The following is a 26,913-nucleotide window of genomic DNA, read 5'->3' on the forward strand; positions in this document are numbered from 1 at the left end:
GACAATTCATTCATCAGTACTTGGCACCTATTACTTGCCAGGTGCTGGGCTGGGGGCCAGGAATAGGGGCAGACCGAGGTGTAGACTCTGCTCCTGGGTTGCTGACTGTCAGGTGAGAGGGACTAAGGATCATGACATAATGCAGAGTGATAACATGTGTAGGTAGAGCACTAGGTAATAAAATCATAGACTCTTCTCAAGTGCAGCACTTCAGGGAGTATTTATGGAGCCCCCGTGTTAGGCCCTTCCTGGGTTCTGCACACAATATAGTGATAGAGTTGCTGTCTCCCAGGACCAGTAGGCTGTGGGCTGGGATAGTGTTGACAGCAATGGATCTACATCACAGCAATGGATGTGTGTCTGGTGTAAAGAAAATCGGGTGTGAAGCCAAAGTATGGGGGTGGAATCCTGATTGTGTCAACAATGGATATTTTATACAATTTGAAAAGAATTGCTGAACATATCTGCATACTTTCATCTAATGGAGATATAAAGTTATTCCATAAATGGAATCTTCCTCAATTCTAGTTATGTTTGCATTGAACATGAGCACTTATCCCTGCCATTCAATGATTTTGAAAAAAGGATTTGAATTTGTGAATAGTATTTCTTACTTACTTACATCTTACACATCAGTTCCATGTTGCCGTCATCTTAATGGACCAAACGCCTCTGGTTCTTCCCTGCAAATGGTGTTCATTTCCTACCCTCTTCAGGTAGCTTCCTAATCTAGAATATTCTGATGGCCTCCTAGATCACTTTCCTCTCTTAGAATGTCAGGCACTCGATAGCACGTCTTCTCCTCTTTCTTATCCTGGGATCATCTCCCAAGCCAGGGTGCAGCTGAATCAGCTCTTTCTCCAGCTCTCGGCACCATGCTTGGCATATGGTGGATACAAACAGAGAGAACAGAGGAGACAGAGCACAAGACTCTAGAGACAGGCGTGTTACAATGACATTTAGAAAGTGACACCTTCTCACTTTTGATCCTGTATTGGTTAGAAGTGAGTCACTAAGTCCAGTCCACACTGCAGGGCAGGGGATTACGTGAGGATGTGTGCAGCAGATGGTGGGGACCACTGGGAGCCCCTGAGGAGTAGCCAACCACACAGACAGAGATGTGGCACTTGAGTCCAAACCTAAATACACACGAAGCCATTGTGAGGTTTTATGGAGGAAAGCAGTATGTGAATGCATGAAATTCCAACTGTCGCATGGTGCAGACAGGGAAAACAGACCAAGAGCAAAAGTGACATTTTCAAGATTATATGACAGGAACCAGACCTGTCGTTAGTTGTATTCCATGCTACCTTCCACACCGTCGTGGATTTTATCTCTAGTCTTGTTTATTAGCTGCATGTGACACCGGCCATAGGTTTCAGAGATGTTTCCTCACACATGCCTGATGCCATCCCTAGGAAGAAGATGCTAGAAAGATCCCCACTGTGCAAAAGGGGAGACTGGGGAGGTCATGAGAGTGACAACGGCTGGTCCAGGGTCACATAAAGTGATAAGAAGCAGGAGCTGGGGATGAACCTACGTGTATCTCCTCCGAGCTGTGACGCTGGCTGCAACCAGGCCTTGCACAGGGGTGTGGTCAGGCAGTGTTGGTGGAAGTGTGGGCAATAGAGAGAGTTCATGGGGAAGGAGGGTCAGCAGACAGGTACCCAGAGGGGCATTTGCAGTCTTGTACACAGAGGAGGGGCTCAGGAAATGAGGTATCAGGAAGTGACTTCACTTCCTTGACGACAGACCCCAACAGAACTCGGAACTCGGTAACCTGACACCCACATTCTATACACAGCCCCTTCCCCAGCTCACTTGGCCACAGGCAGAGTGAGATGTTGTGCTGTATCCCGAGGTCCCGGGGCCGTAGCCCCAGGAAGCCCTGTGCTGAGAGGCTTGTCCAATGCTTCCGGCGCTGGTTCAGCCCTCGCCCTCGACCCCTGTGGCCATCTGGGAGGAGGTCCCCAAAGGTAATGTCAGGTGGCCCAGAGGAGGTTGGGCAAGGCCAGGCCAGCACTATGAGCCTCCCTGGGTGACCGCACCCACTCCTCCTGAGTGTGGGGGGAACGGGGACATGGGACACCCTCCCAGGGCAGGGGCAGAGGGTGGGGGGTTTATAAACCTGCTGGCCCTGGTGTGTTCACACCTCAGGTCTGGCTGGAGGGTGAACGGGGACTGCCGGGGTGGCAACTACCACCCTGTACATTAACCCTGGGCCCTCAGGCTGTCTTCTCATGTCCTCCCTGGGGTTAAGACTGGCCTCCAGCCCCTGCCCTCCTTGGGGTTCACGGTGCTGTCACTGTGTATCTCTCCCCTGTCCTGTCCTAGAGTGAAGACACATCTTCATTGAGCTCGGATGCCACCCACATGGTGTGGCCTGTCCCGGCACGCACCCTGAAGAAGCGGGTGGAGCACCTGGTGCCTGCTGTCTTGGGTGGTGACCAATCTTATGTCCACCTGTTTCTGTCAAGCTACAAGAACTTTGCCAGTCCCCGGCATGTGCTGCACCTGCTTTTCCTCAGGTGAGCACTCAGGCCCTGGATCACACAGTGTCACTAGGCCGCCTCCCAGCTGTGAGTCTTAGGACTGTCACCACACCCCTCTGAGCCTCAGTTTCCTCCTGTGTTCAGTGGGTGGTAACAGGAACAAGCTCCAGTGGGTCCCCCATGGAAAGTGCTGCTCCTGAGTCCAGCCCTGTGGAAGGTCTGCTGGAGGGGCCACGGTCGTCCTCATTCAGGATTCCTGACACCCCCACGAGGAAGTCTCTGTCACCCCCTCACTGACCTCGTTGACTTGGGCTTCACTGTTTTCACATTTTTACAGGAAATTTGAGATTCTATCTGTAGGCTCCTGGGTGTATTCAAAGCAGGGAGACCAGAGGCGGGCAGAGCGGCTTCAGGTGCACCCAGAGATCTTGGGAGGAGTTGGTTGGGGTTCATTCCTTCAACAATCATACGTGAAGCCACACTATGTGCAGTCACTTTCTGGGCACTGACCATAATCCAATGAACCGAGGAGACTGCATTCACTGCCCTCGTGGGCTTCCAGTCTAGTCAGAGGTGAGACAGTCACAGTAGACATGAGAAGCAGGTAGTGCCACCATATGGTAGATTTGACACACTCCTGACCTCCTCTAGGTATGGAAACATGATTACTGATTGTCACGGGGATGGCGAATCCCTGGAGCAGCTAAAATGGTAAGTGGGGTTTAGGTGCAGAAGGAGGGGCTCCCATCTCCACACAACTGCGTGTGGTCTGCGGGGGCCTGTGGGTGGGGGGCTGGCAGAACTCTGGCTCTCACACATCTTATGATTCCTGCTACAGGGCTGAGGGCTCAAGGCTTTCCCTGCAGGGAAAGAGGTCAAGACGGCTGGGGATGTGGTCCCAGGCACCGTAGGGTGTGCGAGAGGCTGGAGAGCAGAGTGAGCCCAGAGAGAATCCATCCCCACGCCCTCCCACCCAGCCCTGCCCACACCCCCAGAGCCCGTGCTGAGCCAGAGCAGGAGGTGTGCAGAGCATGCCGCTCACACTCGGGGCTGGAGCCTCCATGGGGATGCTCAGCTGGTGCTGAGGGTGCAGAGTGTGGTCAGGGCCAAGAGATTGCTGTCACTGGGAAAAGGATATGCAGATTTTCATGCAGACACTTGGGCAGTACATTCACGTGTGAGCTCAAGTTTGGGCTTTTCCAAGGGTCCTGGGTAGGCCAGGGGAGCAGCGCCTCCCTCTGTTTCCTCATTTATCAGATATTGCTGGACACCTCCTGTGTGCCAGTGAGTAATGCCCAGAGCAGACAGCACCCTCCTGGGGTGGACAGGTCATTCCAGCAGGGATGGGGCAGTGACACAGACAGAGGAGGTTGTCAGGTTTCCCTGAAGAAGGGAAACGTGGTCACATCAGTGGTTGAAGGCTCCTCCCATGGAGGCTTTTGCCAGCCCCTCCTTGGCTGCCAGGCCCATCTGTGCCAGAACTGCCATACTGGGGGTGGACATTGGATGGGCTGGTCTATGGACAGGCACGGGCAGAGGGTACAAGACTGCAGCTCACTCAGGGGAGCCTTGGGAGGGCAGCATAGAGGGATAGGCCAGGCCTCTGATGCTGTTGCCCACCTGTCTCCCACAGTGCCATGTCCTCTGTCTTAAAGATCTGGCTGGAATTCTATTCCACCGATTTCCACGAGCCTCCTGAATTTCATTCTTTGAAGTTTCTTTCGGCCTATGTACATATCAGTATGTGAGGTTCAGAGGTGGAGCGTAAGGCTGATCTTCTTCTGGCGCAGCTGGAGAAGCCGGAGCACCTGGAGCCTAGTGAGGCGGAGACTGAGGGTGAGGAGGAAGAGGGTGGGTGCCTGTGCGGGTTTGGGGAGGGGCCTGGGCTGGGCCACACAGAGCAGAGTTTCCAGAAGCAGTCTGGGGACAGGGGCACTGAGTACTCAGAACAATCATACAGTGTTCTGCGGTGTGGGGAGACTTCCTGAGCCTGGGTCTCTGGACTTGGGCTTCTAGAAAGACAGTGTCATTGGATGAGACATAGAAACTCACATTGATATTTTCAATTGTTGTCTCTCCAGTTCCAGCTTCCGCCCCGGCTGAACAACTGTCCCAAGAGCTGCTGCCATGTTCGGTTCGAGTTCCAGCCCCAGCTCCATCTCCACTGCCAGAGGCAGAGCGAGAGCAAGATCCAGAGCCCAAGCCAGAGCAAGAAGTAGAGCAGGAGCAAGATCCAGAGCAAGAGGTAGAGCAGGAGCAAGATCCAGAGCAAGAGGTAGAGCAGGAACAAGATCCAGAGCAAGTGGTAGATCAGACGCAAGATCCAGAGCAGGAGCAACAGAAAGATCAAGAGAAAGATCAGGAGAAAGAGCAAGAGAAAGAGCAGGAGAAAGATCAAGATCCAGAGGTAGAGCTAGAGCGACCTGACATAACCGTTCCTGAAACATCAGAAGAATTAGAAGAAACACCAGCACCCAGGGGAGCCCTGGCTCCAGAGCTCCCACAAACACCCTCACCAGTCCCCACTCCAGATCTGTTCTTGCCCTTCCTTGACGCTGTGCTTCTCCTCATTTTTGTCTGTGTCCTGCATCTCCTCAAATTTTTTCATCTTTTATTTTCAATAATATCCCTTGTATAAAATAAAGTGTTTTTAATATTTTCAAAATTACCATTCAGTGGCATTAAGTACATTTTTAAGATGGCGCAACCCTTACCACCATCTAGTGATCAAACAGCTTCATCAACTCTGTAGCCATTAAGCTGTCACTCCCCATCCCGCCTCTCCCTGTCCCTGACTACCACTCCATTTTCTGCGTGTGTGAATTTACCTATCGTGGATTGTTCCTATCAGTACAGTTATATGTTATGTGGCCTTTTGTATCTGGCCGCATAATATGAGAAAGATCTGAATAATTTTCATTTTATGTTTTTAGTAAGAGGAAAATTACAGAAAAATCAAAGACTCTATGTAGAAACACAAAGCCCTGATAGTTATTATTGCCATAATCTTGAAATAGGAACTACTTTTGAATGACCAGAGAGCCAGAAGCCACTGAGGAAAATGCTGACTTTTCCTGGTCCAAACAAAAACCAGAATAATGCCAAAAGGTGAAAAGACAAGCCCCAGACTGGAAAATTCTTCATGGGCAGAGAAAGGGTAGTATGCATCCTAGTTGTACAAAGAGTTCTCATTTATCCATAGGGACAAACGACATATTCCTGCAGTTCCACAGGGAAGCAATTCACATGGCCAGTAAATGTCAGACATCCGCGGCCTCCCTAATGATGATGCACAGAAATTTACTCACTATTCAGATAGCATTTGCCCCATCAGATGGGCAGGTCTGTATGTCTGGTGACGACCAGCTCTTGTGAGAATGAAGGAAGAAGAGGTCCCAGCAGATGCCCCAGGAGATGTGTTCATAGATACCCCTGTCGCAGGAGCCACTCAGCAGCTCCTACCAAAATGCCCACGTGTGTCCATGTGCCGGGCAGCAGTGATGCTAGGAAGTTACGCCACATATATATGTATTCTACCTATGTTAATCAATAGATTCAATAAATCTAAACTTGAAAAATTCCAAAGAGTGATGTTTAGGGGACTTGTCAAATAACCTCAAAGTTAATATGAAAAAAAATTATGTGCAAAAATGGCCCCCAAAATGTTCAAGACATAAGAAGAACAATAATAATGAAAACAAAGAGGAAATTTGCTCCGTCTAATAAAATGTATTGCAAAGGAACATACTTGAAAGTGAATGAGATTGGCAAAGAATAAGCGAAGTGGAGTAAAAGTTTGAATTTTGAAACAGATTCTGGTATATGTGTGGAAAGGATTCAGATTACTTACGGGAAAGCACTTCATCATTACAGGGATTGAAATATTATTTATTTGGAAATTAAATCCAGTTATGCTTTTGCTAGGTACCGTTCACAAAATTAAATTTGAGATGAATTACTAACTTCAATATTTTGCAAAAGTATTAAGCATTAGAAGAAAGAAAAAGACATAATAATTTCCACAGAAGCCAAAGTACTTTTGAGAAAATGTAAGACTCATAAATATCAAAACAGTAGATAAAATAAGGTTTGACCATACATATTTGTATATCTCAAGATGGAGAAAAATGTGTTATGTGTATGTATTGTGAATTTAGAAAATCAAAAAGAATTAATTAAAAACCTATTACAAACAAGACGACTTTCTAAAATAAAATTTACATGTTGCGATTTAGAAAAATTCACATATAAAATTAATAAATGTCTTATGTAATAACAATAACTATCTAGATTACATTCCACAAATCAAGATTCCATTTTCAATAGCCACAAAATTGTTAAAATATTTGGCATAAAGCTAACAAGAACTCAACAAAGCCTGTTTAACTATGTGATTTAAGCATTAGCACACTCTTAAAACATACATACACAAACGATAGAGAAATGTCAGAGATATTTTCTTGGCCAGGAAGCCACATGATCCTAAGGACTTTATTTTCTCCTAAGTTACTTTATACGTGTGTCATGATCACATTAAAAATAGTCTCATTTGTTTCTTCACCTACAACAAAAAAGGATGATTATAAAATGTTGATGAAACATTAATCGTTCATCAGAAAAAATTGAGGAAACAAATCAAAAGGGAGGTGTAAGTCTACCAGAGATCGAAAAATATTTTTTTTATAAATTCTTCATTATCAAGACCATATGGAATTTGTTTATAAGTAAATATAAAACCTAATGGAAAAGAATGGAGAATTCAAAGAGATACCCAAGATTTATAGAAATTTAGTATTTAAGAAAGATAGCATTTCAAATCACTGGTGAAAATATGCTGCTACTAATGTAGCAGCAGTTAACATGGATGGCATAGCAGCCATTAATAAAGCAAAGCAAACTCTAACCAAAGGTAAATGCCACCAACTAGGTCAAAAGGACACGACAAAAAGTAATTACAAGCTATAATACTTAAAATGGGTGATCAATAATGTTTCAATTTTAAAAAAAGCAAAAAAACAAAAAACCTCTTAAACTAGGATAATATCACTAATACAATGATGTGTGAAAAAATGAGATGGAAATGACCAACAAAATGAAATAAAAATGAACAAAATATATGAACAATCTAATAACACAAAAGGAAATTTAAATTGGCATCAATACTTAATGAGGTGCTTAAAATCCCTCATAGAGAACTAGACATTTAAAATATATTGAAATACAATACTTCACCTATTAGATTTGCAAAATTTAATTTTTTGATAACAAACTTGTTAGTGAGACTGTGGGGATCCAGGTATTATAATACATTGTGGTGGAATGCAAATGGTAGAGCCCATAAGGAGCAGAAACTCGGAAAATTTAGCAAATTATACTTGTACATTTACTATTTTATACTGTAACCCAATATTCAGGAATCTATATCATATGTAACCTTGAAAAATTATAAGGTGAGGTGTCGACAAGATTGTTAATATGACAATACCTATTACTAAGTGTTGGAAACACCCCAAATTTTCACTCATAAGGTTTGCATGAATAATTAGGGTGCATTTTTACAATCATGATTTCTAAACACTGAGTGTAAAATGTTATTGAAAAAATGAACAAACTGAAGACAATGAAGAGATGTACATGTTCATAGATGAGAAAATAAGTAGGGAAAATATATCAATTCTTCCTAATAAATCTATAAATTTTGTTTATATATAAATAACAATTGACATTTTTTACGCAATTTGATAAATTACTAATTCTATATTTCATACGGTTGAGTACAGTCATAGAATAGAAAACTCAGTTTTGAAAAAGTACACAAGATACCGTCGCTCGTGGTGACCGTGTAGCTTTAATAGCACATGGCTCCGCGGTCAGGACTGTCACGCCGCGGACTGTGCCTGCCAGCCTGGGGCCGAGGAACCGCCAGGACCGTCGGCCGACGATAGCCCACGCGGGTCCCCCTCACGGCTGTGCTCGGCGCCTCGTCAGCGCGGACCCCTTACACCGACCTGGAGCGCCCGTGGGAATCCCTCCTGTCGCTGGAACCCGCTGTCATCGGCCGCAGAGGGGCGGGAGCAGGGAGTGGAGAGCAGCCGGTCCTGCGTTCCTGTCCCCGGGCGGGACGGGCGGCCTGGGGGCGGCAGCTGCAGGCAGGGCCACCAGGATGCGCCACGGAGAGCGCACCCCGCGACCGCGGCTTCCCGTCCGCGGCTCTGAGCGGGCGGGGACGCAGCTGACAGCCCGGCGCGGACCACGTGTCCTCTGTGCGCGGTGGCGTCTGCGCACGCGCACTGTCCCTGTTAGGGCAGCTGCTGTCACCACAGGTGAACGCCTCAGGGACCCATGTGGTGCTCTGGAGGACACCTCCTGGGAGCCGATGTCTACACTGCAACCTCCGAGCAGTCGGGGTCGGTACGATCCCCCGTGGCCGTCACCAGGGCCCTGTACCCTGTCCGGGTTTATGTCTCCTTCCTAGTGGGAGACGCCCCCCATAGACTGCTAAGAAAACGGTCTTGGGCTGCTAAACGTCCAGAGGCCCGTCCTCGCCTTGTCGGACTCACGTTTGACGAGGAAAAGCTGAGATCGGAACCGACTCTGCACGAGACGCTGAAGGCCGGACTCCCCTGTCGTCTCCCTCTTGAGGCTCCTACGCAGGGTCCGTCCCCTTGACCCCCACACCCATAGTTGACACGGTGTCCCCTGTGCTTCCCCAGTGCGGGGCGGCGTATGGACCCATCGTCACTCTCCACGTGGGGACCTATGGGAACCTCCGGGACATGTCCCTTCCTCCTTTCTCCCACGGTTCTCTCCTCCTGCCCATCTCCGCGGCTCTTCCTGGAGCGCGTGTTCTTCAGACACTGGCTCTGCGGACATGCACTTCCGTTTTCTCTCTCTCTTTCCCTTTCACTCCTTTTACTTTTTTATGCTTTTCTTTCAATTGTATCTTTCTTGTTATCCCTTTGTTTTTTTGATTTAATCAGGCTTCCCTTGTGTTATTTTCTCATCTTTCTAGTGAGTTGTTTTCTAATTTAAATTTCAACACTTATGGGCCGCCCCGTGGCCCACACGGGAGAGAGCGGTGCTGGGAGCTCAGGGGCGCTGCCGCAGGTTCGGATCCCACATAGGGATGGCCGGTGTGCTCACTGGCTGAGCGCGGTGCGGGCGACACCACCCCTATGGTTACAACGCCCTTAACTGTCACACACACACACACACAAAAAACAAACAAACAAAAATTTCAACAGTTATATTTTTAATTTCTAAATGACCTCATGGTTATTTGATTCATCTTCTCCCTCTTCTATTTAACAATGTCTGTTCTTCTTCAGTTAGTTCAACAGTTTCTCTTCTATAACTCTGAGGAAGTTAATGGTATTTTCTGTTTCCCTTGCATGATCTCTATTTCTTCCAATTCGCTTTTTCCTTTTTTGTTTGTTTGCTTTGGCCTACTTCTTATTAGAGGAGTTGCTGAAACTAGAGGATTTGCTGAAACATCGGGGGCCCTTGGCATCTGCTCATGGTTAACAGGGCAGCACAGGAAAGTCTTGCTCGTGTGCTGTGGCTTCGTGGCCTGTGGGTGACTCTGTGAGGTTCTTTGACTGGGTTCTTGGCTGAGGTGCCCAAATCAGCAGAGTGTGTACTGAAGAACTGGACTCCAAGGCCAGATGACATGCATTTGGATTTTTTTTCAATTTTACAAGATTCCATGACAATTCCTAATGTATATTAATGCTGAGCACATCAAAGACTGTTAACACTAGTTATTCATGCCATCGTCAGTCACATAAAGGACACCTACAAATTTAGGATACACAACTTCCAACAGATATTCATTTAATACCCGTTATTTGAAACCAAGTGTTTCGTGGACATATAAATTAGAGAGCATCTGGCTTCTTTAAGGGGTAAACAGTGAGGTGGAGCTGAAGATGGAGAGAAGCCCAGAGAGGGGACTAGGAACGTGACAAGTATGACTTCGCATCTCATAGGCACTTTTCACTTCATTTCTCTCCATTCATAGCACATGCTAAGTGTAATCACAAGATCGGCGCCTCAGCTTCGTTGAGTTGAAGTCAATGCAAGTCCTAGTTCAAAGAAGCCCTGAGTCTTCTGCTTGGGAGCCAATCCACACCATGACAGACAGATGTGATGGGTTTTAATCGTTAGCAGGGTTGAAGTTGTCCAGGAGAACATGGGAAAATGAAAATTCTGAGAAGAAAGGAGGGAAGCAGCTAAAACTACCATGGAGCAGGGCCGGCCCGTGCGCACTTGGAGAGTGCGGTGCTGACAGCAGCAGGGCCACGGGTTTGGATCCCTATGAAGGGTTGGCTGATTGGCTCACTTGGGAGAGCGTGGTGCTGACAACACCACATCAATCAATAGGATCCACTTACAGGTCATCTTAAAAAAAAAAAAAAAAGTAATTTTTTTCAACTGAATAACTTGTCTCCATTGCTTTTTATTATAGAATAAGAGGTGGTTCTGTGTTAAGTATTTTGGCACTTGGAAATAATAAAACCAAAATTAGAAATGGAATGTAGTTCTAAAACCTCATCAAATTACAGTGAAAGCTATAGTAATCAAATCCATAAAAGATTCTTAAATAATTATGACACTCAAAATTCAGAGCTACATGCAAAGTCACAAATATATTTAAAGTTAAAACTCATAGCAATATTAAAAACTTAGCAGCACAGTCACCTACCTTGCCTTGCTGTATGTATCAATCCTTTCAAAGAAGCAGCCTCTCCTAAAGCAATTGTCATTTAACTAAATTGATCACCTGCCTCAAACTCCTTGACATTTGAAACTATTCTTCCAGAGTCATCATTTTAATTTCCTTCCCATGACTTGGAATTACCAGCCTCAATACATTTGCATTGTTCCCTGTACTATTCCACAATGGGGGACAAAAAGCCTACCCTTGCCTTATCTGTGAGCATCTTTTTTCCTTGCAATCAGCTTATTCTCCATAGCAGCAGAGTATCTCTCTGTTGCATATTATTCCAATATGATCATGTATAGGCTGGCTGGTAGCTCAGCAGGTTAGAGCACAGCCTCGTATCACCAAGGTCAAGGGTGTGGATCCCTATATTGGCCAACCACACACACACACAAAGATTCCAATATGATCATATATTTTACCTAATAGGAGCAGATGACACTGTTTTTGTTTTGTTTTGCTTTTTAATTAAATAAACTTGAAAAATATCTGTTTATTTCAGACCTCTAGAATTTTCTAGGGCTTACTAAGGTTTATCAATTTCTCTCTTGTAAACACACACATACACAGAGTGCCTAGAACCCAAGTTGGAAGTTACAGCAGAAAGAAGATGCTACATAGGCACAAAAAGAACAGCAAGAAAACTCCAATTCTAATGTTTTACAGGAATGATTTTTCCCTTTGCAAAACATGTGTTCTTTCCATTTCTTTGCCTCTTGTAACTTAACACGTCACCCCTCTCCCAAATATCATCTACTTTCCACTAAACTTACTTGCTATAATGCTCTTCGTTTCCAAAAGTCAAGCTCATTTGCCACTTTCTGCAAAATAGCTTCTCTTAATTCTCAAAAAAGGAATCTATTGTCCATTTTCTACTCAGCATCGTTCCAGAGCCTCCCCCAATATTGTTGACATTCTTCTCAATACCACATTTTTAAATGTTAGTCCTAAACATAAAAGAAAAGCACCTCGATGGTCGTTTTGTTTGGATCATTTCTTTTGTTATGGGTGTCAGAATTTTTCACAGATTTTTTCTCATTCAGTTGCATGCCAGGACAAATGAACCATAATTTTCTACTAATGTTTAAGAAATTTGTAATCATCTTCTAGCTAAGATGTCATGAGACCCCCTTTCCTCCCTACACATGTGTACATATCTGCATCCCCTATTCCTAGGGGGATTCTGCAGGAGATGAAGGGAGAGGGCTCCCTTGACTAGTGCGGGTGCCCAAGGTCAGCATGCTGGGGTGTCAGTTTCCTGGGATTGCCTGTGACCCTGCTATCAAGGCCATGCACAGAAGCAAGAGGAATGTGTTGGCCAGAGAAGGAAGACCCAGTGGGCTACCTTAGGGGTTCAGAGGTGTCCCCTGAGACTGAGAGTGAAGAAACCCACAGTAAGTAGGACAATCAAGGAGGCTAAAGTGAACGGCAGAAGTCAAGGCAGGATGGTGACTCTGGGAAATCTTTGAGCCCAGGCAGTTCCTGGCTGAAGGAAGTGGTCGGCAGACAGAATTAAAGGGCTGGCAGGTTATCAGGCAGCATGTTCATGGTGACCTTCCATCTGGGTATTCTTGATGAATCCTGTTTCACATGTTTCCAGACAATTCATTCATCAGTACTTGGCACCTATTACTTGCCAGGTGCTGGGCTGGGGGCCAGGAATAGGGGCAGACCGAGGTGTAGACTCTGCTCCTGGGTTGCTGACTGTCAGGTGAGGGGGACTAAGGATCATGACATAATGCAGAGTGATAACAGGTGTAGGTAGAGCACTAGGTAATAAAATCATAGACTCTTCTCAAGTGCAGCACTTCAGGGAGTATTTATGGAGCCCCCGTGTTAGGCCCTTCCTGGATTCTGCACACAATATAGTGATAGAGTTGCTGTCTCCCAGGACCAGTAGGCTGTGGGCTGGGATAGTGTTGACAGCAATGGATCTACATCACAGCAATGGATGTGTGTCTGGTGTAAAGAAAATCGGGTGTGAAGCCAAAGTATGGGGGTGGAATCCTGATTGTGTCAACAATGGATATTTTATACAATTTGAAAAGAATTGCTGAACATATCTGCATACTTTCATCTAATGGAGATATAAAGTTATTCCATAAATGGAATCTTCCTCAATTCTAGTTATGTTTGCATTGAACATGAGCACTTATCCCTGCCATTCAATGATTTTGAAAAAAGGATTTGAATTTGTGAATAGTATTTCTTACTTACTTACATCTTACACATCAGTTCCATGTTGCCGTCATCTTAATGGACCAAACGCCTCTGGTTCTTCCCTGCAAATGGTGTTCATTTCCTACCCTCTTCAGGTAGCTTCCTAATCTAGAATATTCTGATGGCCTCCTAGATCACTTTCCTCTCTTAGAATGTCAGGCACTCGATAGCACGTCTTCTCCTCTTTCTTATCCTGGGATCATCTCCCAAGCCAGGGTGCAGCTGAATCAGCTCTTTCTCCAGCTCTCGGCACCATGCTTGGCATATGGTGGATACAAACAGAGAGAACAGAGGAGACAGAGCACAAGACTCTAGAGACAGGCGTGTTACAATGACATTTAGAAAGTGACACCTTCTCACTTTTGATCCTGTATTGGTTAGAAGTGAGTCACTAAGTCCAGTCCACACTGCAGGGCAGGGGATTACGTGAGGATGTGTGCAGCAGATGGTGGGGACCACTGGGAGCCCCTGAGGAGTAGCCAACCACACAGACAGAGATGTGGCACTTGAGTCCAAACCTAAATACACACGAAGCCATTGTGAGGTTTTATGGAGGAAAGCAGTATGTGAATGCATGAAATTCCAACTGTCGCATGGTGCAGACAGGGAAAACAGACCAAGAGCAAAAGTGACATTTTCAAGATTATATGACAGGAACCAGACCTGTCGTTAGTTGTATTCCATGCTACCTTCCACACCGTCGTGGATTTTATCTCTAGTCTTGTTTATTAGCTGCATGTGACACCGGCCATAGGTTTCAGAGATGTTTCCTCACACATGCCTGATGCCATCCCTAGGAAGAAGATGCTAGAAAGATCCCCACTGTGCAAAAGGGGAGACTGGGGAGGTCATGAGAGTGACAACGGCTGGTCCAGGGTCACATAAAGTGATAAGAAGCAGGAGCTGGGGATGAACCTACGTGTATCTCCTCCGAGCTGTGACGCTGGCTGCAACCAGGCCTTGCACAGGGGTGTGGTCAGGCAGTGTTGGTGGAAGTGTGGGCAATAGAGAGAGTTCATGGGGAAGGAGGGTCAGCAGACAGGTACCCAGAGGGGCATTTGCAGTCTTGTACACAGAGGAGGGGCTCAGGAAATGAGGTATCAGGAAGTGACTTCACTTCCTTGACGACAGACCCCAACAGAACTCGGAACTCGGTAACCTGAGACCCACATTCGATACACAGCCCCTTCCCCAGCTCACTTGGCCACAGGCAGAGTGAGATGTTGTGCTGTATCCCGAGGTCCCGGGGCCGTAGCCCCAGGAAGCCCTGTGCTGAGAGGCTTGTCCAATGCTTCCGGCGCTGGTTCAGCCCTCGCCCTCGACCCCTGTGGCCATCTGGGAGGAGGTCCCCAAAGGTAATGTCAGGTGGCCCAGAGGAGGTTGGGCAAGGCCAGGCCAGCACTATGAGCCTCCCTGGGTGACCGCACCCACTCCTCCTGAGTGTGTGGGGAACAGGGACATGGGACACCCTCCCAGGGCAGGGGCAGAGGGTGGGGGGTTTATAAACCTGCTGGTCCTGGTGTGTTCACACCTCAGGTCTGGCTGGAGGGTGAACGGGGACTGCCGGGGTGGCAACCACCACCCTGTACATTAACCCTGGGCCCTCAGGCTGTCTTCTCATGTCCTCCCTGGGGTTAAGACTGGCCTCCAGCCCCTGCCCTCCTTGGGGTTCACGGTGCTGTCACTGTGTATCTCTCCCCTGTCCTGTCCTAGAGTGAAGACACATCTTCATTGAGCTCGGATGCCACCCACATGGTGTGGCCTGTCCCGGCACGCACCCTGAAGAAGCGGGTGGAGCACCTGGTGCCTGCTGTCTTGGGTGGTGACCAATCTTATGTCCACCTGTTTCTGTCAAGCTACAAGAACTTTGCCAGTCCCCGGCATGTGCTGCACCTGCTTTTCCTCAGGTGAGCACTCAGGCCCTGGATCACACAGTGTCACTAGGCCGCCTCCCAGCTGTGAGTCTTAGGACTGTCACCACACCCCTCTGAGCCTCAGTTTCCTCCTGTGTTCAGTGGGTGGTAACAGGAACAAGCTCCAGTGGGTCCCCCATGGAAAGTGCTGCTCCTGAGTCCAGCCCTGTGGAAGGTCTGCTGGAGGGGCCACGGTCGTCCTCATTCAGGATTCCTGACACCCCCACGAGGAAGTCTCTGTCACCCCCTCACTGACCTCGTTGACTTGGGCTTCACTGTTTTCACATTTTTACAGGAAATTTGAGATTCTATCTGTAGGCTCCTGGGTGTATTCAAAGCAGGGAGACCAGAGGCGGGCAGAGCGGCTTCAGGTGCACCCAGAGATCTTGGGAGGAGTTGGTTGGGGTTCATTCCTTCAACAATCATACGTGAAGCCACACTATGTGCAGTCACTTTCTGGGCACTGACCATAATCCAATGAACCGAGGAGACTGCATTCACTGCCCTCGTGGGCTTCCAGTCTAGTCAGAGGTGAGACAGTCACAGTAGACATGAGAAGCAGGTAGTGCCACCATATGGTAGATTTGACACACTCCTGACCTCCTCTAGGTATGGAAACATGATTACTGATTGTCACGGGGATGGCGAATCCCTGGAGCAGCTAAAATGGTAAGTGGGGTTTAGGTGCAGAAGGAGGGGCTCCCATCTCCACACAACTGCGTGTGGTCTGCGGGGGCCTGTGGGTGGGGGGCTGGCAGAACTCTGGCTCTCACACATCTTATGATTCCTGCTACAGGGCTGAGGGCTCAAGGCTTTCCCTGCAGGGAAAGAGGTCAAGACGGCTGGGGATGTGGTCCCAGGCACCGTAGGGTGTGCGAGAGGCTGGAGAGCAGAGTGAGCCCAGAGAGAATCCATCCCCACGCCCTCCCACCCAGCCCTGCCCACACCCCCAGAGCCCGTGCTGAGCCAGAGCAGGAGGTGTGCAGAGCATGCCGCTCACACTCGGGGCTGGAGCCTCCATGGGGATGCTCAGCTGGTGCTGAGGGTGCAGAGTGTGGTCAGGGCCAAGAGATTGCTGTCACTGGGAAAAGGATATGCAGATTTTCATGCAGACACTTGGGCAGTACATTCACGTGTGAGCTCAAGTTTGGGCTTTTCCAAGGGCCCTGGGTAGGCCAGGGGAGCAGCGCCTCCCTCTGTTTCCTCATTTATCAGATATTGCTGGACACCTCCTGTGTGCCAGTGAGTAATGCCCAGAGCAGACAGCACCCTCCTGGGGTGGACCGGTCATTCCAGCAGGGATGGGGCAGTGACACAGACAGAGGAGGTTGTCAGGTTTCCCTGAAGAAGGGAAACGTGGTCACATCAGTGGTTGAAGGCTCCTCCCATGGAGGCTTTTGCCAGCCCCTCCTTGGCTGCCAGGCCCATCTGTGCCAGAACTGCCATACTGGGGGTGGACATTGGATGGGCTGGTCTATGGACAGGCACGGGCAGAGGGTACAAGACTGCAGCTCACTCAGGGGAGCCTTGGGAGGGCAGCATAGAGGGATAGGCCAGGCCTCTGATGCTGTTGCCCACCTGTCTCCCACAGTGCCATGTCCTCTGTCTTAAACATCTGGCTGGAATTCTATTCCACCGATTTCCACGAGCCTCCTGAATTTCATTCTTTGAAGTTTCTTTCGGCCTATGTACATATCAGTATGTGAGGTTCAGAGGTGGAGCGTAAGGCTGATCTTCTTCTGGCGCAGCTGGAGAAGCCGGAGCACCTGGAGCCTAGTGAGGCGGAGACTGAGGGTGAGGAGGAAGAGGGTGGGTGCCTGTGCGGGTTTGGGGAGGGGCCTGGGCTGGGCCACACAGAGCAGAGTTTCCAGAAGCAGGCTGGGGACAGGGGCACTGAGTACTCAGAACAATCATACAGTGTTCTGCGGTGTGGGGAGACTTCCTGAGCCTGGGTCTCTGGACTTGGGCTTCTAGAAAGACAGTGTCATTGGATGAGACATAGAAACTCACATTGATATTTTCAATTGTTGTCTCTCCAGTTCCAGCTTCCGCCCCGGCTGAACAACTGTCCCAAGAGCTGCTGCCATGTTCGGCTCGAGTTCCAGCTCCAGCTCCACCTCCACTGCCAGAGGCAGAGCGAGAGCAAGATCCAGAGCCCAAGCCAGAGCAAGAAGTAGAGCAGGAGCAAGATCCAGAGCAAGAGGTAGAGCAGGAGCAAGATCCAGAGCAAGAGGTAGAGCAGGAACAAGATCCAGAGCAAGTGGTAGATCAGACGCAAGATCCAGAGCAGGAGCAACAGAAAGATCAAGAGAAAGATCAGGAGAAAGAGCAAGAGAAAGAGCAGGAGAAAGATCAAGATCCAGAGGTAGAGCTAGAGCGACCTGACATAACCGTTCCTGAAACATCAGAAGAATTAGAAGAAACACCAGCACCCAGGGGAGCCCTGGCTCCAGAGCTCCCACAAACACCCTCACCAGTCCCCACTCCAGATCTGTTCTTGCCCTTCCTTGACGCTGTGCTTCTCCTCATTTTTGTCTGTGTCCTGCATCTCCTCAAATTTTTTCATCTTTTATTTTCAATAATATCCCTTGTATAAAATAAAGTGTTTTTAATATTTTCAAAATTACCATTCAGTGGCATTAAGTACATTTTTAATATGGCGCAACCCTTACCACCATCTAGTGATCAAACAGCTTCATCAACTCTGTAGCCATTAAGCTGTCACTCCCCATCCCGCCTCTCCCTGTCCCTGACTACCACTCCATTTTCTGCGTGTGTGAATTTACCTATCGTGGATTGTTCCTATCAGTACAGTTATATGTTATGTGGCCTTTTGTATCTGGCCGCATAATATGAGAAAGATCTGAATAATTTTCATTTTATGTTTTTAGTAAGAGGAAAATTACAGAAAAATCAAAGACTCTATGTAGAAACACAAAGCCCTGATAGTTATTATTGCCATAATCTTGAAATAGGGACTACTTTTGAATGACCAGAGAGCCAGAAGCCACTGAGGAAAATGCTGACTTTTCCTGGTCCAAACAAAAACCAGAATAATGCCAAAAGGTGAAAAGACAAGCCCCAGACTGGAAAATTCTTCATGGGCAGAGAAAGGGTAGTATGCATCCTAGTTGTACAAAGAGTTCTCATTTATCCATAGGGACAAACGACATATTCCTGCAGTTCCACAGGGAAGCAATTCACATGGCCAGTAAATGTCAGACATCCGCGGCCTCCCTAATGATGATGCACAGAAATTTACTCACTATTCAGATAGCATTTGCCCCATCAGATGGGCAGGTCTGTATGTCTGGTGACGACCAGCTCTTGTGAGAATGAAGGAAGAAGAGGTCCCAGCAGATGCCCCAGGAGATGTGTTCATAGATACCCCTGTCGCAGGAGCCACTCAGCAGCTCCTACCAAAATGCCCACGTGTGTCCATGTGCCGGGCAGCAGTGATGCTAGGAAGTTACGCCACATATATATGTATTCTACCTATGTTAATCAATAGATTCAATAAATCTAAACTTGAAAAATTCCAAAGAGTGATGTTTAGGGGACTTGTCAAATAACCTCAAAGTTAATATGAAAAAAAATTATGTGCAAAAATGGCCCCCAAAATGTTCAAGACATAAGAAGAACAATAATAATGAAAACAAAGAGGAAATTTGCTCCGTCTAATAAAATGTATTGCAAAGGAACATACTTGAAAGTGAATGAGATTGGCAAAGAATAAGCGAAGTGGAGTAAAAGTTTGAATTTTGAAACAGATTCTGGTATATGTGTGGAAAGGATTCAGATTACTTACGGGAAAGCACTTCATCATTACAGGGATTGAAATATTATTTATTTGGAAATTAAATCCAGTTATGCTTTTGCTAGGTACCGTTCACAAAATTAAATTTGAGATGAAGTACTAACTTCAATATTTTGCAAAAGTATTAAGCATTAGAAGAAAGAAAAAGACATAATAATTTCCACAGAAGCCAAAGTACTTTTGAGAAAATGTAAGACTCATAAATATCAAAACAGTAGATAAAATAAGGTTTGACCATACATATTTGTATATCTCAAGATGGAGAAAAATGTGTTACGTGTATGTATTGTGAATTTAGAAAATCAAAAAGAATTAATTAAAAACCTATTACAAACAAGACGACTTTCTAAAATAAAATTTACATGTTGCGATTTAGAAAAATTCACATATACAATTAATAAATGTCTTATGTAATAACAATAACTATCTAGATTACATTCCACAAATCAAGATTCCATTTTCAATAGCCACAAAATTGTTAAAATATTTGGCATAAAGCTAACAAGAACTCAACAAAGCCTGTTTAACTATGTGATTTAAGCATTAGCACACTCTTAAAACATACATACACAAACGATAGAGAAATGTCAGAGATATTTTCTTGGCCAGGAAGCCACATGATCCTAAGGATTTTATTTTCTCCTAAGTTACTTTATACGTGTGTCATGATCACATTAAAAATAGTCTCATTTGTTTCTTCACCTACTACAAAAAAGGATGATTATAAAATGTTGATGAAACATTAATCGTTCATCAGAAAAAATTGAGGAAACAAATCAAAAGGGAGGTGTAAGTCTACCAGAGATCGAAAAATATTTTTTTTATAAATTCTTCATTATCAAGACCATATGGAATTTGTTTATAAGTAAATATAAAACCTAATGGAAAAGAATGGAGAATTCAAAGAGATACCCAAGATTTATAGAAATTTAGTATTTAAGAAAGATAGCATTTCAAATCACTGGTGAAAATATGCTGCTACTAATGTAGCAGCAGTTAACATGGATGGCATAGCAGCCATTAATAAAGCAAAGCAAACTCAAACAAAAGGTAAATGCCACCAACTAGGTCAAAAGGACACGACAAAAAGTAATTACAAGCTATAATACTTAAAATGGGTGATCAATAATGTTTCAATTTTAAAAAAAGCAAAAAAACAAAAAACCTCTTAAACTAGGATAATATCACTAATACAATGATGTGTGAAAAAAATGAGATGGAAATGACCAACAAAATGAAATAAAAATGAACAAAATATATGAACAATCTAATAACACAAAAGGAAATTTAAATTGGCATCAATACTTAATGAGGTGCTTAAAATCCCTCATAGAGAACTAGACATTTAAAATATATTGAAATACAATACTTCACCTATTAGATTTGCAAAATTTAATTTTTTGATAACAAACTTGTTAGTGAGACTGTGGGGATCCAGGTATTATAATACACTGTGGTGGAATGCAAATGGTAGAGCCCATAAGGAGCAGAAACTCGGAAAATTTAGCAAAATTATACTTGTATATTTACTATTTTATACTGTAACCCAATATTCAGGAATCTATATCATATGTAACCTTGAAAAATTATAAGGTGAGGTGTCGACAAGATTGTTAATATGACAATACCTATTACTAAGGGTTGGAAACACCCCAAATTTTCATTCATAAGGTTTGCATGAATAATTAGGGTGCATTTTTACAATCATGATTTCTAAACACTGAGTGTAAAATGTTATTGAAAAAACGAACAAACTGAAGACAATGAAGAGATGTACATGTTCATAGATGAGAAAATAAGTAGGGAAAATATATCAATTCTTCCAAATAAATCTATAAATTTTGTTTATATATAAATAACAATTGACATTTTTTACGCAATTTGATAAATTACTAATTCTATATTTCATACGTTTGAGTACAGTCATAGAATAGAAAACTCAGTTTTGAAAAAGTACACAAGATACCGTCGCTCGTGGTGACCGTGTAGCTTTACTAGCACACGGCTCCGCGGTCAGGACTGTCACGCCGCGGACTGTGCCTGCCAGCCTGGGGCCGAGGAACCGCCAGGACCGTCGGCCGACGATAGCCCACGAGGATCCCCCTCACGGCTGTGCTCGGCGCCTCGTCAGCGCGGACCCCTTGCACCGACCTGGAGCGCCCGTGGGAATCCGTCGTTTCGCTGGAACCCGCTGTCATCGGCCGCAGAGGGGCGGGAGCAGGGAGTGGAGAGCAGCCGGTCGTGCGCTCCTGTCCCCGGGCGGGACGGGCGGCCTGGGGGCGGCAGCTGCAGGCAGGGCCACCAGGAGGCGCCACGGAGAGCGCACCCCGCGACCGCGGCTTCCCATCCGCGGCTCTGAGCGCCGCGCACCGGCGGCCGCGGGGACGCGGCTGACAGCCCGGCGCGGACCGCGTGTCCTCTGTGCGCGGTGGCGTCTGCGCACGCGCACTGTCCCTGTTAGGGCAGCTGCTGTCACCACAGGTGAACGCCTCAGGGACCCATGTGGTGCTCTGGACGACACCTCCTGGGATCCAATGTCTACAATGCAGCCTCCGAGCAGTCGGGTTCGGTATGTTCCCCCGTGGCCGTCACCAGGGCCCTGTCCCCTGTCCGGGTTTATGTCTTCTTCCTAGTGGGAGACGCCCCCCATAGACTGCTAAGAAAACGGTCTTGGGCTGCTAAACGTCCAGAGGCCCGTCCTCCCCTTGTCGGACTCACGTTTGACGAGGAAAAGCTGAGATCGGAACCGACTCTGCACGAGACGCTGAAGGCCGGACTCCCCTGTCGTCTCCCTCTTGAGGCTCCTCCGCAGGGTCCGTCCCCTTGACCCCCACACCCATAGTTGACATGGTGTCCCCTGTACTTCCCCAGTGCGGGGCGGCGTATGGACCCATCGTCACTCTCCACGTGGGGACCTATGGGGACCTCCGGGACCTGTCCCTTCCTCCTTTCTCCCACGGTTCTCTCCTCCTGCCCATCTCCGCGGCTCTTCCTGGAGCGCGTGTTCTTCAGACACTGGCTCTGCGGACACGCACTTCCGTTTTCTCTCTCTCTTTCCCTTTTACTCCTTTTACTTTTTTATGCTTTTCTTTCAATTGTATCTTTCTTGTTATCCCTTTTTTTTTTTGATCTAATCAGGCTTCCCTTGTGTTATTTTCTCATCTTTCTAGTGAGTTGTTTTCTAATTTAAATTTCAACACTTATGGGCCGCCCCGTGGCGCACACGGGAGAGAGCGGCGCTGGGAGCGCAGGGGCGCTGCCGCGGGTTCGGATCCCACATAGGGATGGCCGGTGTGCTCACTGGCTGAGCGCGGTGCGGGCGACACCACCCCTATGGTTACAACGCCCTTAACTGTCACACACACACACACACACAAAGCAAGCAAACAAAAATTTCAACAGTTATATTTTTAATTTCTAAATGAGCTCATGGTTATTTGATTCATCTTCTCCCTCTTCTACTTTAACAATGTCTGTTCTTCTTCAGTTAGTCCAACAGTTTCTCTCCTATAACTCTGAGGAAGTTAATGGTATTTTCTGTTTCCCTTGCATGATCTCTATTTCTTCCAATTCGCTTTTTCCTTTTTTGTTTGTTTGCTTTGGCCTATTTCTTATTAGAGGAGTTGCTGAAACTAGAGGATTTGCTGAAACATCTGGGGCCCTTGGCATCTGCTCATGGTTAACAGGGCAGCACAGGAAAGTCTTGCTCGTGTGCTGTGGCTTCGTGGCCTGTGGGTGACTCTGTGAGGTTCTTTGACTGGGTTCTTGACTGAGGTGCCCAAATCAGCAGAGTGTGTACTGAAGAACTGGACTCCAAGGCCAGATGACATGCATTTGGATTTTTTTTCAATTTTACAAGATTCCATGACAATTCCTAATGTATATTAATGCTGAGCACATCAAAGACTGTTAACACTAGTTATTCATGCCATCGTCAGTCACATAAAGGACACCTACAAATTTAGGATACACAACTTCCAACAGATATTCATTTAATACCCGTTATTTGAAACCAAGTGTTTCGTGGACATATGAATTAGAGAGCATCTGGCTTCTTTAAGGGGTAAACAATGAGGTGGAGCTGAAGATGGAGAGAAGGCCAGAGAGGGGACTAGGAACGTGACAAGTATGACTTCGCATCTCATAGGCACTTTACACTTCATTTCTCTCCATTCATAGCACATGCTAAGTTTAATCACAAGATCGGCGCCTCAGCTTGGTTGAGTTGAAATCAATGCAAGTCCTAGTTCACAGAAGCCCTGAGTCTTCTGCTTGGGAGCCAATCCACACCATGACAGACAGATGTGATGGGTTTTAATCGTTAGCAGGTTTGAAGTTGTCCAGGAGAACATGGGAAAATGAAAATTCTGAGAAGAAAGGAGGGAAGCAGCTAAAACTACCATGGAGCAGGGCCGGCCCGTGCGCACTTGGAGAGTGCGGTGCCGACAGCACCAGGGCCACGGGTTTGGATCCCTATGAAGGGTTGGCTGATTGGCTCACTTGGGAGAGCGTGGTGCTGACAACACCACATCAATCGATAGGATCCACTTACGGGTCATCTTTAAAATAAAAAAAATGTAATTTTTTTCAACTGAATAACTTGTCTCCATTGCTTTTTATTATAGAATAAGAGGTGATTCTGTGTTAAGTATTTTGGCACTTGGAAATAATAAAACCAAAATTAGAAATGGAATGTAGTTCTAAAACCTCATCAAATTACAGTGAAAGCTATAGCAATCAAATCCATAAAAGATTCTTAAATAATTATGACACTCAAAATTCAGAGCTACATGCAAAGTCACAAATATATTTAAAGTTAAAACTCATAGCAATATTAAAAACTTAGCAGCACAGTCACCTACCTTGCCTTGCTGTATGTATCAATCCTTTCAAAGAAGCAGCCTCTCCTAAAGCAATTGTCATTTCACCAAATTGATCACCTGCCTCAAACTCCTTGACATTTGAAACTATTCTTCCAGAGTCATCATTTTAATTTCCTTCCCATGACTTGGAATTACCAGCCTCAATACATTTGCATTGTTCCCTGTACTATTCCACAATGGGGGACAAAAAGCCTACCCTTGCCTTATCTGTGAGCATCTTTTTTCCTTGCAATCAGCTTATTCTCCATAGCCGCAGAGTATCTCTCTGTTGCATATTATTCCAATATGATCATGTATAGGCTGGCTGGTAGCTCAGCTGGTTAGAGCACAGCCTCGTATCACCAAGGTCAAGGGTGTGGATCCCTATATTGGCCAGCCACACACACACACAAAGATTGCAATATGATCATATATTTTACCTAATAGGAGCAGATGACACTGTTTTTGTTTTGTTTTGCTTTTTAATTAAATAAACTTGAAAAATATCTGTTTATTTCAGACCTCTAGAATTTTCTAGGGCTTACTAAGGTTTATCAATTTCTCTCTTGTAAACACACACATACACAGAGTGCCTAGAACCCAAGTTGGAAGTTACAGCAGAAAGAAGATGCTACATAGGCACAAAAAGAACAGCAAGAAAACTCCAATTCTGATGTTTTACAGGAATGATTTTTCCCTTTGCAAAACATGTGTTCTTTCCATTTCTTTGCCTCTTGTAACTTAACACGTCACCCCTCTCCCAAATATCATCTACTTTCCACTAAACTTACTTGCTATAATGCTCTTCGTTTCCAAAAGTCAAGCTCATTTGCCACTTTCTGCAAAATAGCTTCTCTTAATTCTCAAAAAAGGAATCTATTGTCCATTTTCTACTCAGCATCGTTCCAGAGCCTCCCCCAATATTGTTGACATTCTCCTCAATACCACATTTTTAAATGTTAGTCCTAAACATAAAAGAAAAGCACCTCGATGGTCGTATTGTTTGGATCATTTCTTTTGTCATGGGTGTCAGAATTTTTCACAGATTTTTTCTCCTTCAGTTGCATGCCAGGACAAATGAACCATAATTTTCTACTAATGTTTAAGAAATTTGTAATCATCTTCTAGCTAAGATGTCATGAGACCCGCTTTCCTCCCTACACATGTGTACATATCTGCATCCCCTAATCCTAGGGGGATTCTGCAGGAGATGAAGGGAGAGGGCTCCCTTGACTAGTGCGGGTGCCCAAGGTCAGCATGCTGGGGTGTCAGTTTCCTGGGATTGCCTGTGACACTGCTATCAAGGCCATGCACAGAAGCAAGAGGAATGTGTTGGCCAGAGAAGGAAGACCCAGTGGGCTACCTTAGGGGTTCAGAGGTGTCCCCTGAGACTGAGAGTGAAGAAACCCACAGTAAGTAGGACAATCAAGGAGGCTAAAGTGAACGGCAGAAGTCAAGGCAGGATGGTGACTCTGGGAAATCTTTGATCCCAGGCAGTTCCTGGCTGAAGGAAGTGGTCGGCAGACAGAATTAAAGGGCTGGCAGGTTATCAGGCAGCATGTTCATGGTGACCTTCCATCTGGGTATTCTTGATGAATCCTGTTTCACATGTTTCCAGACAATTCATTCATCAGTACTTGGCACCTATTACTTGCCAGGTGCTGGGCTGGGGGCCAGGAATAGGGGCAGACCGAGGTGTAGACTCTGCTCCTGGGTTGCTGACTGTCAGGTGAGGGGGACTAAGGATCATGACATAATGCAGAGTGATAACATGTGTAGGTAGAGCACTAGGTAATAAAATCATAGACTCTTCTCAAGTGCAGCACTTCAGGGAGTATCTATGGAGCCCCCGTGTTAGGCCCTTCCTGGATTCTGCACACAATATAGTGATAGAGTTGCTGTCTCCCAGGACCAGTAGGCTGTGGGCTAGGATAGTGTTGACAGCAATGGATCTACATCACAGCAATGGATGTGTGTCTGGTGTAAAGAAAATCGGGTGTGAAGCCAAAGTATGGGGGTGGAATCCTGATTGTGTCAACAATGGATATTTTATACAATTTGAAAAGAATTGCTGAACATATCTGCATACTTTCATCTAATGGAGATATAAAGTTATTCCATAAATGGAATCTTCCTCGATTCTAGTTATGTTTGCATTGAACATGAGCACTTATCCCTGCCATTCAATGATTTTGAAAATAGGATTTGAATTTGTGAATAGTATTTCTTACTTACTTACATCTTACACATCAGTTACATGTTGCCCTCATCTTAATGGACCAAACGCCTCTGGTTCTTCCCTGCAAATGGTGTTCATTTCCTACCCTCTTCAGGTAGCTTCCTAATCTAGAATATTCTGATGGCCTCCTAGATCACTTTCCTCTCTTAGAATGTCAGGCACTCGATAGCACGTCTTCTCCTCTTTCTTATCCTGGGATCATCTCCCAAGCCAGGGTGCAGCTGAATCAGCTCTTTCTCCAGCTCTCGGCACCATGCTTGGCATATGGTGGATACAAACAGAGAGAACAGAGGAGACAGAGCACAAGACTCTAGAGACAGGCGTGTTACAATGACATTTAGAAAGTGACACCTTCTCCCTTTTGATCCTGTATTGGTTAGAAGTGAGTCACTAAGTCCAGTCCACACTGCAGGGCAGGGGATTACGTGAGGATGTGTGCAGCAGATGGTGGGGACCACTGGGAGCCCCTGAGGAGTAGCCAACCACACAGACAGAGATGTGGCACTTGAGTCCAAACCTAAATACACACGAAGCCATTGTGAGGTTTTATGGAGGAAAGCAGTATGTGAATGCATGAAATTCCAACTGTCGCATGGTGCAGACAGGGAAAACAGACCAAGAGCAAAAGTGACATTTTCAAGATTATAT

Source organism: Cynocephalus volans, chromosome 17 (assembly GCF_027409185.1).
Source record: "Cynocephalus volans isolate mCynVol1 chromosome 17, mCynVol1.pri, whole genome shotgun sequence".
NCBI lineage: Eukaryota > Metazoa > Chordata > Mammalia > Dermoptera > Cynocephalidae > Cynocephalus > Cynocephalus volans.